We start from the raw sequence: 18,746 nt of genomic DNA on the forward strand, positions 1-18,746 counted from the left end.
ATTGGTGTTGTTGTTTTTGCTTGTTTGTTTTCTTGTTTGTTTGTTTGTTCTTTAGTGGTGCTAGGGACTGAACTCGGGGTCTTGCATATGCTAGAAAAGTACTCTACCACTGAACTACACCCTGGGCCCCTTCTTTTCTATTCTTTTGACTGATACCCAGACCCTGCTTTTATTCAGGAAAAAAAAAAAAAACAAAAAACAAAACTAAACAAACAAAAACTAACATTAAATTGAAGAAAATTAGATTCAGAACAGGAGTTGGGGAAAGTTTGGAGACTTCGTTTTCCCCCTTCTTGGTGGGGACATCCTCCAGAGCTGCCTGCCGTGGTCTGAGATGGTTATGACTGAAGAGGTCTGCTTTGGAATGTGCTTTGCCGTGTCTGGTTGATTTGTGAATGACGTTTCCCTCTGGCACTGCACCGCAGATGAGTGGGCACAGACCACCACACCCGTTAGTGCGCCCTGACATCAAGGCACTCCATTCCAATTTCTGTCCACATTCATGATTCCTGGAAGCAGATCAAATGCCCTTTGACATGTCTGTGTTCTATTTAGAACAAAACCTACACTTCCAGCCTTTCAACAGCTTTCTTTTACTCTTCAAACAAACATTTTAAATAAACTCTTGAAATGTTAGCGGTAGATCACTTCCTCCAACCCTCTCATCTCACAGCCGGTGCTATTTTGCATGGATGAGAGGTTTTCCAGAGCTTTTAGGACAATCGAGGAAGATGACAGTGGTGGAGGAAACTCCCATGACCAGCTCCTGATGTGTGCTGCACAGGAGGCTCACTTGTTAAGAAAGAGTAAGTCTTAATACCACGACTCCCTGAGATGACTAATAATAGCCCTAGGTCACAGATGAAGCATATGAGGCTTGAATAAAATAATTAACCCAATTTAACTGTTCTCAGGCAGCTCCTCACATGTAGTGATAGGGCAATTCTGCCAACTAGGACCAAAAAAGAGTGGAGACTCAGATATATGTAAGCGTTCGCTGTAGAATAAGAAGGCAATTAGCTTTGGATTCAGAAAGAGCTGCTGTTTAAAACCACCTTGTTTATGTTGTGTGATCTTGAAAAAATACCCTCTCTAAGCTTCGATTCTATCTCATCAGATTGTTGAAATAACTAAAAATTATAATAATGGCTATAAGGTGATTAGTGTTGTATTGACTGCACAAAAACTACTGAGTTGGTAAAATAGCATATATGATAAAATATGTGATGCTATTATCATCATCATTTGATCTTTAGCCCCCGAGCAGGTCTCTGCTGCTGAGGCCTTCCCTGGACACCATATTTAACACAAAGACCATATTCTCTAGTCTACCCTCAAAGGTCGCCACTGAGTTGCATCATCCTCAAATTCATGTGCTGGAGTCCTGACTTCCAGTGCCCCAGAATGTGACTGCATTAGGATGCAAGGTCTTTAAGGACAGAGTTAGGTTAACATCAGGTGTCTATGATCTGCTATAATAGAAATACCACAGGTTGTCTGATCAAATAACAAAAAAATTATTTCTCACAGTTCTGGAGACGGGGAAGCTAAGATCAAATTGCCAATGAGGGTGTGTGTGTGGGAGGGGGAGAGAGAGAGAGAGAGAGAGAGGGCAGGTTTCTTCTTATAACGGTACCAATCCTATTCATGAGAGATGCACCATCAGAATCTGAGTATCTCCCAAAAGTCCACCTCCTAATATCCTCACATTGAGGGTAAAGATTTTAACATGTGAATTTGGGGGCGAAAGGTACATTCAGTTCATAGCATGAGAGCATTGGAACTGGCCCAGTCCAGTTCACCTGGTGTCCTTTGAAGACAAGGCGATTAGAACAAAGACACACATAGAGGACAAGGGGGAGATGACCACTCACCAGATTAGAGAGGCCTTGGAAGGAATCAACCCTACTGATATCTTGGTCTTGGACTCTCAGCTGCCAGCACTGTGATCACTTAAGTTGTGAAAGCCACCCAGCATCGGGTGATGGTTTTCTACAGGGATCATTATTTCACTTCTGCTCCTTGGCTACCCTGTCTTTTACTCCCTATGTCACAGTCTGACTGAACTTCTGCTGAATGCTTAAGGCAGCTGAAGGTGTTTATAACACAGCAACATCACTAATCTGACACGGGTGGTTAGACATGCTTGCCCTTGGAAACCCCCCTCCTTCCCCCATAAGATAGGCGTCGTAGGCTCCTTCTCCAAGGCTCAGCCTCCTAGATCTTCTTCTGCTGAGTTCTTCCCCTTTTCTGCTTATCATCTTGCCCTTTATCCCCACATTACCAGGTAGTTTCATGCAGCTCAATTTTACCTTTTGTTTGCAGTGTCTCTCTGAACCTTGGCCTATACTTCTTTTGCAAAAGGGAAACTTTGGTACCAGTTCGTGTAACTCTTACTTTTGCCTTTAATTGTTTAGTTTTCTCCCTCTAATGGCCCAGTCAGCACTACTGCCTTCAGTGCTGTTTCAACATCCCCGACTACTCTTTAATGACTTGGATTCCTCTGTAGTGTAAACCACTGGGACTGCACTGATGTGAGGTCCTAGCCACATCAGCATCTCCTTGCAACTTCTGGGAAAGCAAATGCTCAGTCAATTCAGAACCCACTGGAGCAGGATATTTGAAGAGGTCTTACGGTGCCTCAGGTAAGCACGATGCATAGGGAAATTTGCCAAGTCCACGCTTTCCTACCCACAATCCTTGTGAACTTGGTTTTGCCTCACACAGCGTGAACATTCTAGAAGGGTAAAGATCATGCGTGATGCTCTGGGTGCAGATCCAGGTTTAAGGTGACTAAAAGCTATGAAAAGGGGGACTTAATTTAAGAATAAATGTAAAATTGTAAGTGCAAACTAGGTAAAAACACAAGTATTTAATTAAAAGGAAACTCATAAATGTTTGATTTAAATATGGTGTAAATATTGCCAATGTTAAAAGGTTTAGGAAAAAAAAAAATATGCTCTTACTGATGGGACCATATGTACCAGTGAGACCTTACTAATGATGAATATGGTTCCAGATCCATATTGTGAAACTTGGCCCCAATATAGTGGTATTAAGAGATGGGACTTTGGGCAAGGTCATTTGGTCACAAGGAGGAGCCTTCATGAACTTAGTGCTCTTATCAAAGAGTTCCCAGAGAGTTGCCTTACCCTTCTGCCATGCAAGGTTGCAGAGAGAAGGCACTGTCTGTGGGTACAGGGTCCCTCATCAGACACTGAATCTGCTGGTGTCTTGATGTTGTATTTCCCAGAGTCCAGTACTATGAGAAATAAATATCTGCTGTTTAGATGCCACACAGTTAATGGTAGTTTTGTTAAAGTACTTAAATAAACTTAAATAAATGGTGGCACACCATTTTCATTGATTAGTTTCCTGACATCTCTATAATACTTTTTCTATATTTTATTGATACATTATATGGCAAGAATTTTGGTAGTATAATTTCTGTAGAGAGAATAATAAGATAGTTCAGTCTCTCTTCTTATCCCTATGGTAGTTCAACATTCAGCATCTCTATGAATGATCATTTAGAGATATTCCAACCTAACGACAAGTTAGAGGTAAATATTTAGGGCTGCTGTGAAATTTTGCAATACCTTCATTTAGTGCCTTTCATCCATGGGCTGTCACAGACCTGCTCATGTTTGCAGTGCTACTATTAGTTAATGCCCTATAAACACAAGAATTCTGATAAATTGTGCATCATGTTGTACTTATAAAAATATTTTTAAAATTCAGCATGTATTCTAATTATATTTGCTGTGTTATTGAATGTATTTCTGGAAACTTCAAATCTGTTTCCAGTAGGCCTCAATAAAAATGAAATCTGATGTGTACAATATTGTTTTTCTCATGATTGGGAAAGTTTTTCACAAGCCTCGTAGATTTTATTGACTGTCTTATGCTACCCAGAATCTCCCAGTTGTCAGTATCATGACACATTTATTATGATTTAAAACTCTAACTCTGCATTGTCACATCACCCATTGAGTGGCTGGCACTGGGAAAAAGGGATATTCCTGATAGCCCTGCCTTCAGTGGGGATTTGGTCGACAGTGGAATAAGTGCAGTCCAAAATGCACTGTTATCAAATAGTGGGATAAATGGAATCTAAAAATGCTTAAATTTACTTAAACTCATCTCATATGAAGAAAAGTATGGTGGTAGGAAATTACAGCTGAGGCACCTGTCTTAATCCCATACAATTGAAAGCATTTATTTTGAAAAAAGTTTACAGAAGAATATAATCATCTTAACCCAAGTACAGGGTCCCTTCTAGAGTGCCTTAAGAAACCAAAGCAAGTAAGAAGCTTTGAATCCAATCATTATCAACTTGTGGTACTTCTACACCTGTCCACCTGAAACATGTCTTGCTTGATGGGGCCAAGGTGGCACAGAGACATCGTACATATCAAATTTATTTAGTAGCTATGACTTTAAAGAAGCATGATACAGTAATCAGTTTTTGCTGCTATAATGAAATGCCTAATGCAGGTTACTTTTGAAAAATGAGAGTTTTGGTTTATTTCTTTAAGCAAACAGACTCAAAGTGGCACAGTACAGGCTGTTCAAGGGCACCTTTTGGCTACGTCACATCATGGCTAGTGGCGAAAGCAAGAGTATGTTGGGCAGTTAGTGAGTACATCAATAACAGGAAGCCAGAGAGTCTCAGGGTTGGCCTCAGACTTTGACAACAACTTGTTCTTGCAAGAACCCAGGGGTCCCGTGAAGGCTACCTAACCTGAGGGCAGCTTCACTAATGACCTAGTAACTCTGCACTGGATCCCACCTCTTAAAAGTTCCATACACCCTCCAAATACTACCACCCTGGGAACCAAGCCTCCAACACAAGAACATTGGAGGGGGACAAACAACATCCAGATCAGAGAACATGATAACACAAATAGCCCTCAGACTTAAGAAATCACCTTGATGTTATTTCCACCTACTTATGTAAGTAAGTTTTCTATTCAATTTGGTTCCAGTGATATGGCTCTTAGAAATCATGTTCAGATCCCCCTTGCTTCCATGTTGAAGATTAAACACCCAAGAACTGCCAAGGCAAGAGTAGAAAGCAATTTTACTTAAGAGAGAGAGACAGAGATAGACTTTTCTGGAGAGAAGAGGACACAGTGCAGGGTATCTGCTGGAAGGGGTGTCTCTTGCCACTTTGCCGATCTTAGATGTCCTTTCCCTTTCCCTACCTCCTCTTTCTACCCTGCTGTTTTAGTCAGCTGCTTTGCTGCTGTGACTAAAAGCCATGATCAAAACAACTGTGAGAGGAGGAAGGTTTATATGAGGTTCATGGTTTCAGAGTTCTCTGTCCAGGGACAGCCATCTCCATTCTTCGGGGTTCAGATGAGGTAGAACATCATGGCAGAAGATCGTGGAGGAGGAAAGCAACTCACTTGATGATCAGGAAGCAGAGAGAGAAAGGCTAAACTTGCCAGATACACCCCAAAGGCCTGCCCCCAGTGACCCACCTCCTCCATCCACTCCCTACCTGCCTCTAGTTAGCACTCAGTTAATCCCATCAGGGGATTGATTCACAGATTGGATTCAGGAAGTCACAACCCAATCATTTCCCTCTGAACTCTCTCACATTGCCTCACATCTGAGCTTTTGGGGGACAACTCACATGTACACCATAACACCTCCCTGACTGCCCAAAGGCAGGGAAACAGTAGCCCAGGGTTACTCATTAGTGTGGCAGGAGCAATTGCCCAGAGGAGGTAGCAATCCATCAAGAGGGGGGATGCCCTGGAGGTGTTAGCACCCCATTTCCTTTTCTTGCTAATTGGCCCCCATCTTTCTGACTGGATCATTTACTATCGACGCTGACCACCGGTCCTTTGCCCCGTCTCACCAGCATGTTCATTTAAATAACATTCGTATAAATCATAAACATAGTAAAGCAAACCTCATTTTCCTCCACAGGATCGTCTGCTCTCTTCCTTATTGAAGCCACTTTCTGGCCTCTGGTCACTCTTGGTACGCTGGGGAGGGAATCAGTCCCGGAGTTCACTCTTTGCACCTACTCCTTTTAGTGAGATCTTGGAATCTTTTGACTTTCTGTCCCTACCTATGAACACGAGACTTTCTGGGTTCTTCACAGAAGTTTAACTATGAAATAATACTTAATCTTTTTCTCATGTCTGAGATCCATAGATCAGAAAATTCAAAGTCACATGCATCATAAATATCAATTAGGGAAAAGTGAAGGCATGACTTTCTAAGACAAATGAAGGTCGAGTTATAACTGCATGGTCATATTTAATACATAAGAAAATGAGGGGTGACAGAGAGCCCTGACATTGCAAGCTGAGGACCTATGGGAGGAATAATTAGCTAGAGGGGCTTCAGCTTCACATGCTGATGCTTAAAATAGGAGGACAGGAAACGTCCTCTGACTTTGACAGAAATGACAGGGAGTATAGAGAGGCACATTGGAAAGAGGACTGAACTAAATGTCAAAAGTGGTGGCTTCTGATCTGAACTCTGTTAACAAGCCAGAAATTGCTAGGAAATCCACCCTCTTCTGTGTGCTCCAGGGTTCTTATGTGTGAACTGGGTTTTGACCAGGTAAAGTTCAAGAAAATGAGGGATGTGAACATAAAAACTGAAAATGTGAACGCCTAGTACTGCACGGTGCTCAACCCCAGAGGCTGAGGCTGCAAACACCCCACACACTGTTTACCAAGGTCAGAGGAAGAACATGGAGGACTTCATGGAGGGGTTTGGGATATTCTATTTCTCACTCATTCTTCTGTGATGGTGGGCCGGGATACAGTGGAATGCCACCTCCTGCCCACACACAGGTGAATATCTAGGGTGGGTTGCATGGCATCTCTGTAGGTGGACTTCCTCAGCTGTCTATGAGTCCCTCTGTTTAGGTCCTCACCTAAAGACTGGAGATAAAGGTGGTGGCCAGCCTCCCTTCTCCATTTCCTTCATGATCACATTCTTTAGAGACCTCATCTTACCGCACATTTACCTAGGCCCTGATTAGTGTTTAACCCAGCACATGAGCACAGTAAGGAGTGTAGTAATAGGCGAGGGAGCTATCTTTAAAAAGTTCCAAGGGGCCTGAAAAATTAAAATCTTTACACATGAATGCGTTTTCACCAAACTGGACAAAGCACTCTGGACTGGCCTCTTATGCTTTAGTGCTCAAACAGGACCCAGAGAATAGGACCTTAGTTTCAACCTGTCACCATGCTTTGGGTCTGATTTGACAAGTTGCCGATCTATTGGGGCTTTAATATTCCTTCCCATAACATAAAGGTCTTGCTTACCAACAGATTACTCTTTAAAATCCAGACACAAAATAACAATAGAACAAATAAAGTCTGTTTCTGGAGTTTTCCTCTAGACATCAGTGTGTATTGTCATATGTTCAGGTCTGGAAAATGAGGGGTCTGTGATTTCCTGGAGAGAGGACAATGGAAAGTATGCCATCGATTCTTTTCCTGGCTTATGACCTATGTGTCTCTTTCCTTGGCTTATTTTAATCTGAATCCCTTCCCTGTAATAAACCATAATCCTGAAAATATAAAAGCTTTCAACAGAGTTTGAGTTTCTCTGTTGTGATTTTGTAACCTGACAGGGCCTGGAGATGGATGTCAGAAGTGAGAGTGGTCTTAGTGCACTCTGCTGCCTGAGTTTGCAGTTGACTAAAATTCTTGCAGAGCTTCACAGCTCTGCCATAGGGGGCTTCTAAACTTTATTTAGAACATAGCTTGGAGAACTCCATGCCTAAGGGCATTGTCAAAAACCATGGAGAGCTTGGTGGAGCACAATTAAGAGCAGGCTGTTAGCTCTATGATCCAAGCAAAGCGGCACACCAGCCCGAAGTGTAAAAGAAGTAAAGAAGAAGACAGCCAAAAAGGATCTTTCTGGCTTAGCGTCAGCACTGAGCATCAGAAAGTCTGAACATGAGTTCAGCTGCACTGAGTCAAGAAGAATCATTGCAAGGTGTGGGATAGACTCAAAAGCATCCCCAAGTTGCATGGACCCCTCTCAACATAGGAGAAAAGTCTCTCTGGCACAATGGACTCAGATACAATCTGTGACCAAATACTGAGTAAAAAGCTACACTGGCCCAGGAAAGGCTCATTGGAACCCATGATAGAAAATAAGCAATCAACAAACATATGGAAAAATGTTCAACATCTCTAGTAATAAGAGAAATGCAAATCAAAACCACCCTAAGATTCCATCTCACCCCAATTAGAATGGCGATTATCAAGAATACGAGCAACAACAGGTGTTGGCAAGGATGTGGGGAGAAAGGTACACTCATACATTGCTGGTGGGGCTGCAAATTAGTGCAGCCACTCTGGAAAGCAGTGTGGAGATTCCTTAGAAAACTTGGAATGGACCCTCCATTTGACCCAGCTATCCCACTCCTTGACCTATACCCAAAGGACTTAAAATCAGCATACTACAGAGATACAGCCACATCAATGTTCATAGCTGCTCAATTCACAATAGCCAGACTGTGGAACCAACCTAGATGCCCTTCAATTGATGAGTGGATAAAGAAACTGTGGTATATATATACAATGGAATATTACTCAGCCATAAAGAATGATAAAATTATGGCATTTGCAGGCAAATGGATGAAACTGGAGAATATCATGCTAAGTGAGATAAGCCAATCTCAAAAAGCCAAAGGACGAATGATATCGCTAATAATTGGATGATGACACATAATGGGGGGAGGGAAGGGTTAGTGTTAGGGTTAGAGTTAGGGTTAGGGAGGGGGGCAAGTATGGAGGAAGGAAGCTCTGTATAGAAGGAAAAGAGGGGTGGGAGGGGTGGGGGGAAGGGAAAAAATAACAATGAATCAAACAACATTACTCTGTGTAAATTTAAGATTACACAAATGGTATGCCTTTATGCCATGTACAAACAGAGAAACAACATGTATCCCATTTGTTTACAATAAAAAAAAAGAGACTCAAAAAAAAAAAGAAAAGAAAAGAAAAGAAAATTACACTCATTTCTGGGAATCAGAAAGACATGCAAATTTCCTCTTGTCAGGAGTGATTGCTGAAGAAAGCTCCAAGCTACTTACTATTGGATAAGAGTAGATAGTAGAAGGTCAGGCAATCAGGATAATGGCCCCCAATTAAAGTCTTATTCAAATGCAAAGACTATGAGGCTTACCTGGTGGGAACATCATAGCCAAAGATTTAGGTGAACCCAAATGGGAGTTATAGGAAGGATTAAAACTCAAATCTAAAGGCCACAGTCAACAGCTTTAAATACTTTTTCAGTACATTCCATAGCCAAAAACTATACAAGCCCCTAAACTACCACACTACATAGAGTCCTATTATCAGGTCCCCTTCTGCATTGCAGGAGGTCTATCTTTTCTCTTGTCACTCAAATAAATCCTATTCCATTTACTATTGCACTTCATTACTTTCTGTGGATTTTGTTCTTCAAATATGCAAAAACAAGGACCCAGAAGGAAGTTGGTGAAGTGGGGAATCTAATTTCATTTCAAACTATGGTTTTACTACTACTTGACTACTTAATATGGAATAAAAATGTCAAACCCTGAATTTTGATATCAGTCTTGAAGGCCTGAAGACATCTAATTAATGCAAAGCGTAAAATCTAACTTTTTAAGTGGGAAAAAAACAACCCCTGACCAGCAAGTAGCTTATGCCATAAGTGACCCCTCAGCATCCAGGATCAAATACAAAAACAAGAAAACAAACTGATCAGGGCCATAAGGGACTGCATTCTCTCAGAGAAATGGACTTTTCAGAATTAGTTCATTTATTTTATTAAACAAATAAACAGATGACCTGTATGGAAGAGAAATCAATGTCTGGAGTGCTGAAATATCTAAGGTTTCTTCCAAATGGTGAGACATGCAAGAAATAGGAGGGTGTGGTTAATAAGCCGGAAAGTGAACAAGCCAGCTAACAAGCAAAAAGACAACAGGAAGTAATAAAGACAACAGGAAGTGATATATACAACAGGAAGTGATAAATACAACAGGAAGCAATAAAGCTGCCTTTGAGGGGTCTAAGATGACTGGATTAGTAGGCAAACGCTTTCAAACTACTATATACATATTCAAGGATTAAGGAAAACCATATTTAAATAATTAAGAGGATAGTTATTAGAGTGTATATCATTGTGACTAAATGACTTTCAACATGATAGCCAAGACAATTCGACAGAGAAGATATTTTTTAAAAAGGTTGAATGTTTTCCTCTTTTCACACAGAAAAATTAGCAACAAGAAAGTGAAAGACAAATCATAAAATGACAGAAAATATCTATAAATCATATAACAGATGAAAGGTTTACACTAAGGACATATAAAATAAAGACTCTTACAACTCTATAATAAAAACAGTAAATGAATTACATGATAGGCAAATTATTTGGATAGCCATCTCTCCAAACTACATTTACAAATGTTCAAGAAGCACATGAAGTATATTTAACATCACTAATCATTAGAAAAATTAAAATGCAAATTATAATGAGATATAATTTCATAGCTACTAAGATATTAAAAGACAGACAAGTATTCATGAAGATGTGGACAAGCTGGAATTCTTATGCACTGCTGCTGCAAAGATAAAATTGTTCAACTGATTTGTAAGGTAGGCTGTTTCTTGAACTGTTATATATAAAATCACTATCAGATCCAGTAATTCTATCTCTAGGCATACACCCAATAAAAATGAAAGCGCATGTTCACGTGAAAACTTGTATATGAATGTTCGTAGCAGCTTTATTGATTACGATCTCTCTCTCTTTCTTTCTTTCCTTCCCACCCCCCTCCCTTCTTTCCACCATTTTCCCTTCAGTTTTCTTCTTCTTTAATGCTCTCTTCCTCTTTCTTAAGATATCATTCAGTAAATAAGAAAATTCACATGCTCGGGTGAAGACAAGAACGACAGAAGGTTATGCTGAACACACAATGAGTGTTTTTTTTTTTTTTTTTTTGTGGTGCTGGGGATCGAACCCAGGGCCTTGTGCATACAAGGCAAGCACTCTACCAACTGAGCTGTCTCCCCAGCCCTACAATGGGTATACTTTGTCCATCTATTCAAAGGCAGACTCTGGATGTAACAGAGATAGTTAAAGATTTTAGAGGCAATTATTCATTTCTTTGAAGTGAGTGATGAGAATTCTTTTCTCATCTTCCTTTCGTGTTATATATATAATATGTAATATATATATTACACAATTATATATATATATACAATAATCATTGCTTATAAATGTAGTTCTGTTATCCTTTTGAGGTTTCTGTAAAAATATTTAATCTCATTTTAAAAAATTTTGACATAAATTAATATGTATCCACTAAGAAGAATCAAACAATAGATAATATCACCTATAAACCAATAAAGTGCCTAATCTTCAGGGTTGTCTGCCAATAAATTTAAGTACTTCAAAGCATGCAAGAGGACACTAAAGAACTATCAAAAAATATGATACAAATATAATTAGATTATTAGGTGATTTCAATTTCAAAATGGTTTCAAGTGTCTTTTTGGCAAGAATTTGCCCCATGTGATATCAGGGTACCTTTGCTAAAGAAAGTTTCAGGAACTAACCCAAACTACTCTAACAAGAAGCGGTGCCATTGGAGTGGAATATCAATGTAGACTCCTTAGTTATACCTGGTATTCTACTCATACTAGGTGAAGACATTCTAAAATTATATTAACTAAAAATTGGACTAACTAAAGTTTGACTTGACTATTTGCCGAAACAGAATATTAGGTTTATTCCAGAGTCTCTTTGGTCTAAAAAATATTATTTTAACATAAAAAAAATACCTTCCCTAATTTCCCAAGATTTGTAGCTTATTTATGTTAGTCATTTTTTATGTTGCTATAGCAAAATACTTGAGATGATCAATTTATAAGGAGAAAAGGTTTATTTTGGCTCAAGGTTTCATAGGTTTCAGAATATGGTTGATTGACTGCCTTGCTTTTAGACCTATGGCAAGGCAGTGGATTATGGCAGGAACATGTGGTAGAGGAGGTTGTTCATCTCACAGCAGTCGGGAAGTAAAGAGAAAGAGGACGAAGCCAGGATCCCAATATCCCTTCAATGGCATGTCCCAATGACATCACAGATTTACACTAGACTTTCCCTCTTATATGTGCCACTACCTCCCAATGGCACCACAGGCTGTCAACTAAGTCTTCAGCATCTGGGACTTCAGGGCACATTTAAACTTCAAATCATAATATTCTGACTCTGGTCCCAAAAACTCACTCCCATTTCAAAATGCAAAATGCATTTAGTCCACTTATAAGAATCTCCAAAGTCTTCACAATATCAGTATTTCTTGAAATTCCAAATCCAAAATTTTCTCTGAAAATTAAGGCAACTCAGCTATGAGCCCTTGTTAAAAGCAGAACTGAAATTACATACTTCTATGATACAATGACACAAGGTAAATATTCCCATTCCAAAAGAAAGGAATGAGAAAATTACAAGGAGGAATTGGACCAAAGCAAGACTGAGACTCAGTAGGACAAACATCAATCCTATAGCTCCATGTCTGGCATCCCAGGAACAAGGTGGTATGTTATAACCTCTGAGGGCTTGGATAGCTCCTCCCCTATGGCCTTGCTGGATGCAATACACATAGCTACTTTCTTAGGTTGACTCTTCTCATTGCCCAGAGCTTCCCTCAGCAGGTGCTCCACATTCCTGGCGTCTCTAGCCTTCTGTTGTCTCCACGTCAGCTTTGGCTGTATCCTGAAGAGTTCATGCTTTATCTTGTCAAGGGATGCTTACAGGGATACTAACACTGCCAAACGCTGATGGATTTACAAGGTATTCCTTTGAAATCTCATTGGAAATCTCCATGACTTTATAAGTCTCACATTCTGCTTGTCAGAAACATCAGCATCATGTACATGATTTGCTGCCAGCATGAACTGTGCTGTGTCTCCATTGAGCCAAGTTTGCAGTGGCATTTGAGTGCCTTGATGCCTGAATATGGGGAAACAATTCCTAGGCAGTCTTATAAAAGCAAGGTACCTTGGAGTCCTTTTCTCAAAGTAATGCATTTTAAAAGAATTTACAATTTTACACCCTTGATTCTTGGATTGATGTGTTCTTGCTGATTATCCAAATGCCCTCAAGGATTTTTTCCTTCTGCTCAGATGTAAAGTATTTGTCTCCTTTTTTAACAGTGTCAATCTCATCAGCAACCACACCTTCCTCACCAGTGCCTTTAGACATGCTCCTTTTATGGACATACTGCAAGTTTTAAGAACACAATTCTCACTGTAAGTCTGGCTAAAAATCTCCAGAAATACCTAATACCTGAATGCCTGAATGTTTTGCTTCCTCAAAATTTCCTCCATCAGATAAGTTAGTCTATCAACCTTAAATTACCTCACACAAAGTCTCAGGGTATGGACAAGATGTAAGCATATTTGCCAGAATGTAACATGCTTGGACTCTAGTTCAATTTCCCATAGAATCCTCATTCTCATCTGAAACCTCAATGACACAGTCTTTACTGTCTCCATTTCTAGCAGCATTCTTCTCAGCCCTCACCAGAATCACCCATTACATTCCACTTACAGTATTCTTGGCTTTCAGTAACCTACATCTTCAAACTTTCCAAATTACTCGCAGAAATCAATTACAAAGGCTTCTGAATCGCAACATCATGTGGTCCCAGCAGCCATCTCACTTTTCATTATACATTTTCCTCTGTTAGTTTGTCTTTGTGACAAAACACCTCAACTTATAAGGAAGAAAGGTTTATGTCAGCTCATAGGATCAGAGGTTGCAGTTCATGGCCACTTGGCTCCATTGCTCTGGCCTGTGGCAGTTCAGCACCTCATGGCAGGAGAGCATGGCTGAGGAGCTCTGTTCACCTCATGATGGCCAGGAAGGAAAAAGAGAGAGAAGATGACTGCAATCCCAATATCCCAATCTAATTTCTTTCCAGTAGGCCCTAACTCTTGAAGGTTCTCCCACATCCTATTAGTGCTACAGCCTAATCACTAAGCCTTTAGCACAAAGGCTGTGGGGGACATGTAAGATCCCCTAGCATATGGTTTTAGCCATTCCTCTCTAGGCTAAAATCCTTATATTTGGTAATTTTACTGTCACTGAATTACCGTTGATAGCATGGGAAACAAATGCTCCAGGGCTGACAGATAGTCATGATCAGGAGAAAATTCTTCCAGCCTGGGGCACTGGGTGCTGCTATTGCTACCTGGTTTTGACACTTGGGGACAGTTTAGACACACTGTCAACCCCCAGGTTGTAGGACCACAGTTAACTCTGCTGTTCTCATCAGACCAAGGCAGCACTCTGAAGTCAGGCCCCTGGGTTGAGGATAGCTGCTTTCCTTTTTAATGCACATAGCCTATTTTCTGGAGGGATTCAGATGAATACCATGTGTGAGGCATTTCCAAACTTTTTGTTTACAGAAGAAAATGAGCAGCTTGGAAGTAGGATTATGTATGTGCAATGAGTCCCAGGTGTCGGAAACACTTATGCAACCTATAAAACTCCCTGATGAGGCCTCTTCCCTTAGCTTCACAGATAGTTCGGTTTGTGTTTACGCAAATGAGAAAACAAATCAGTAGTTAACACGAACACCGCTGTGCTAAGGCATTAACTTTCACTTTATAACCAGATGATGACAATGAGTGCAGGTTCCCCCAGTGGGGACTCTGCCAGTCAAGGGAGTGTGCAGAATGTCCCCCTCCTGCTGGGATGGCAAAAATAGATCCATCTTTGTCAAACCAAATCAACAGAAAGTGGAGTGACTTTGTGCAGAGTTGGTTGTAACACATTACATGAGCACAGATGTCTGGATTTAGAGTTAGGTGACAAAGGTTCCAGATTTACCCTAGCCCCAGCTATCAATGTCCTAGGGCTACTATAACAAATTACCCACAGTGGAGTGACTTTTAAAAAACAGAAGCTTATTATCTCATGGTACAAAAAGACAAATGTCTAAAATCAAGCAGTGTTGGTTCTTTCTGGAGGCACAGAGGAAACCTTCCCATACCTCCCTCATAATTCCTGATGGGTACCACCTCTCAGGCATTTTCTGACTCTGTGGCAACATAGTTTTAATCTCTGCTTTTCCTTACCCTTCTCCATATTTCTTTTGTTTGTGTCTCTGTCCAAATTCCTCTGCTTTTGTATGGATACCAATCATTGAATGAGGACCTACCTTAATCCAATTTGACCTCATTCTGAGCTGATTACATGTGCAAAGATCCTATTTCAAGATAAGATCCCCATTCTCAGGTTCAGGGGTCAGGATTTCAACATAGATTTCATGGTCATGATTCAGCCCGCAATCTGTTTGTGTTAGAATCTGACTGAACTGGGCATATTTGGGAGCTGGGGAAGTGGGGATTCAGGTACTTCTGTCTTGTGGAGGTAGCATGGAGGGGTAGTGGTTGAGGTGGGGAGAAAGCACTTGGGTTCTGCTGGGAGGAACTCAGGGAAGATGGCACTTGTCTGCAGAACACTGACCCCAGGTTGGGTTTTTACTCAAATGTGTATTAAATTTCACCACGAGTCAGATGCTGTGGAGCACACTGGTGACATGGTAGTGGACAAAATAGACATGCTGTCTATTTTGAGTGATAAAGGAGGAGAGAGGTTGATCTCATGATGCACAACATGGAGTCTGTTACAGAGGAAATCCCTGGGCCATGTCTCTTCAGGTTCATCACTGAGGTCTAGAGAGAGTGAGTAGGAGTGGAATTGGAATCAGTGACGGGCTCACAGGCAGCTTGTGAAACAATGGCAGCAAAAATCAGTAGTTCTCTAGATCACAAATGGTCAGGTCTGTATTTCTACACTATAGACCAAAACACAATAAAACTCATTCTCGCTTATTCTTTCTATGACCCTGAGACTCTGGCCAAGTAGCATTTGTTCTGGCAGAAAAGAGTGCTGTATTACTTTTCTGTTGTTGCTGTGACAAATTGTCACAAACAGTGGCTTAAAGCCATGGAAATGTATTACCTCAAACTTTTGGAAGTTAGAAGTCTGAAAAGGTTTTACAGGGCAAATGGTGGAACTGGCTCTTCTGGATGCAACAGGGAGAATCTAGTCACTGACTTCTAGGGCTGCCCGGGTCCTTCACTTGGAGCGCTGCTTCCATTGCATGGCTGCTTCTCTGAGTCTTCTGCCTCTGTTTCCACTTACAAGGATTCCTGTTGTTACATTGCACCCATCCAGGGAGGCCAGTAGAATAGTCCCACCTCAATATTCACCATTACATCTGCAAAGTCCCTTTTCCCTGAAAGGTAACATATCCACAGGTGCAGGGATCAGCACATGAACACTGATCACGAACACCCTCAGATCTTATCATTGGAGACCTGGGTTTCAGAAACCCTAGTGGAACAAATTGCCAAGATCAGCCGCTATGTAGGCAGGAAAAGTGCAGACATTGACCCTGCAGTTTACTCCAGGAAGGCCCTCGGTGTTCAGGTCAATTTTTGTCTACACACAAATAGTTCACGTGAGTGTTGTGCATATGTATGAATGTGAATGCCTGAGATGAGAGGCCCCTTCATTTTTATCCACTCCTTTCATCAATGTTTAATTCCATGGTAGAGAAGTGGTTTTTTTTCCTGCCTATATAACCTATGCCCAGTTCAAGTATAATTTTACCAAAATGCCTGATATATATACAATGTATAAAAATAAATTATACATATCATATATTTAGCATATTGATATGTTTATATCCATGTATGTATTACATATTCATAATTAATAATGTTCTCCATAAACCTCTATCAAGGATATATTCTATAAATATATATAGTATGAACATTATTAGGTTCATACTAATATAAAATCTATTATTTGTATATATTTCTAAAATGTTTCATTTTAACTATATCAAATGTATATATAATGTACATATAATGTATACATATAATGTATACATATATACAAATGTATATATAATCCACACTAAGAAATGTGGATAGTATACATTTAATATACTATGAATATATTATACTATTTAAGATGAGTTAATATATTTAAATCTATATGAAATGGAATCTAAAAACTCATGTTATATATATATATGTATATATACACAAATGTATGTATGTTGTAGATATACATACATTTCAAATATACTTTTCCTTTTATCATTTTTTAGTTCTTGGAAACTTATTATTTATTTACTTGTTCCACCAAATTTCATTAAGTAGATATTAACATAAAAAGCTCAAATGTTATAATTATAGAGCAAACTGAAAATTTTCAGGAAGAGACAATATGCATCAAACAATTGGTTTATATTTTATAACTGTAAAGCCCTTTCTCCAAGTGCATGAGACAGTTAAGTTACCATCCTCCCTTTGACACAGGAAATGTATAGACTGGGACACTCAGTCTGACTAAGTGTCCCAATAGACACTCAATAGACTGACTTTCTAGGAGCAGCCACACAGGTCAGAATGTGAGCTGAATTCTAGGCTTTCCAATTCACCCAACTTGGTCACTTACTAGTCACTCTTACGTTGGCGTGTTTGTGCCATTGTAAGTGCAGGAAATGAAAATAGCTCATTACAGAACTGGGAAGATGTAAGGTCACAAAATGAGCTATAATATATACGAGATTTGGTCACTAGTAAGACATTATGGAAGTTTGTCATATTGCCACAGAGTTTATATTATGCATGTTAAATAGAGTGGAAGAATCTATTTCCTCCTTAGGGTTCAGACAAGGTTAGTGTCAAAGTATTAAGGAGGAGATTGTTACAAATGCAAAGCAGTCTACTTTGATTAATCTAATTCAATCCTCATAAGTCTCTGATGTCATTATTGATTCAGTTGTATAGTTGAGGAAATAAAAATTCAGCAAGCATAAGTAATTTTCTCTGATTACAACTTGGTTCAAAAATAGCGCATCTCAGGAAGCCAGATTCTTTGGACTACACCTGACTCACTCTCGAACATGCGCATTTCCTTGGTAGAGAAAGATGCTTTGTATTTCATAGCACTCTGTGGTACTAATCCATTATTTTAAACAGAGATGTGGTTCTGTAAGTAAATAGGAGACAGACCCATATCAGAAGATTATAATGCAAAATAATAATTTAAATAAAGTCCTACCAAATTTCCTTCCTTACACTCTCAACCATCTGTATTCTCTTTCCTTCTTCAAGCAATCTGGCTTCTCAACATTCTGCCAGTGGTTACAGGGAAAGCAAGAAATATTGAAGGAAGAAGAAAGTTCTTTTAAGGCCTGAGGGCAGGCTCTGAGTTCTCTAGAAGGATTTGCTTTGCTCTCTTGGTGAACCTCTGTGCATATCAAAACCTCCTGGAGACGTCATCCACTTTTCTTCCAGATCTGCAGTTCAGTGATAATGTTTGCCATCTGTATGCTTCCTTGTGCATGTTGGGGACAAACCCAGATCTCCAACCTCTAAAATAGGAAATAGGGCTTTCAAATTCTTTCAAATTTACTTGAGACTAAAGTGTGAATTGTATGGATAGCTCCAAGAATCTGCCTATCAGAAACATCTGGAATTCTGTTTGACTTGGGACTTAGGTGTCTCCCAAATGTCAAGTGTTGGTGGCTTGGTGACCAACCTGTTGTGTTATTGGGAAGTGGTGGCATTTTTAAGAGATGGGGCCAGTGGGAGGAAGTCAAGTCATGGGGCACATGCTCTTGTAGAGGACATTGTGTTCTTGGCCCATTCCTTTGTCTCTTTGCTTCCTAG

This window comes from Sciurus vulgaris, assembly GCF_902686455.1.
Source record: "Sciurus vulgaris genome assembly, chromosome: 9".
NCBI classification, from domain to species: domain Eukaryota; kingdom Metazoa; phylum Chordata; class Mammalia; order Rodentia; family Sciuridae; genus Sciurus; species Sciurus vulgaris.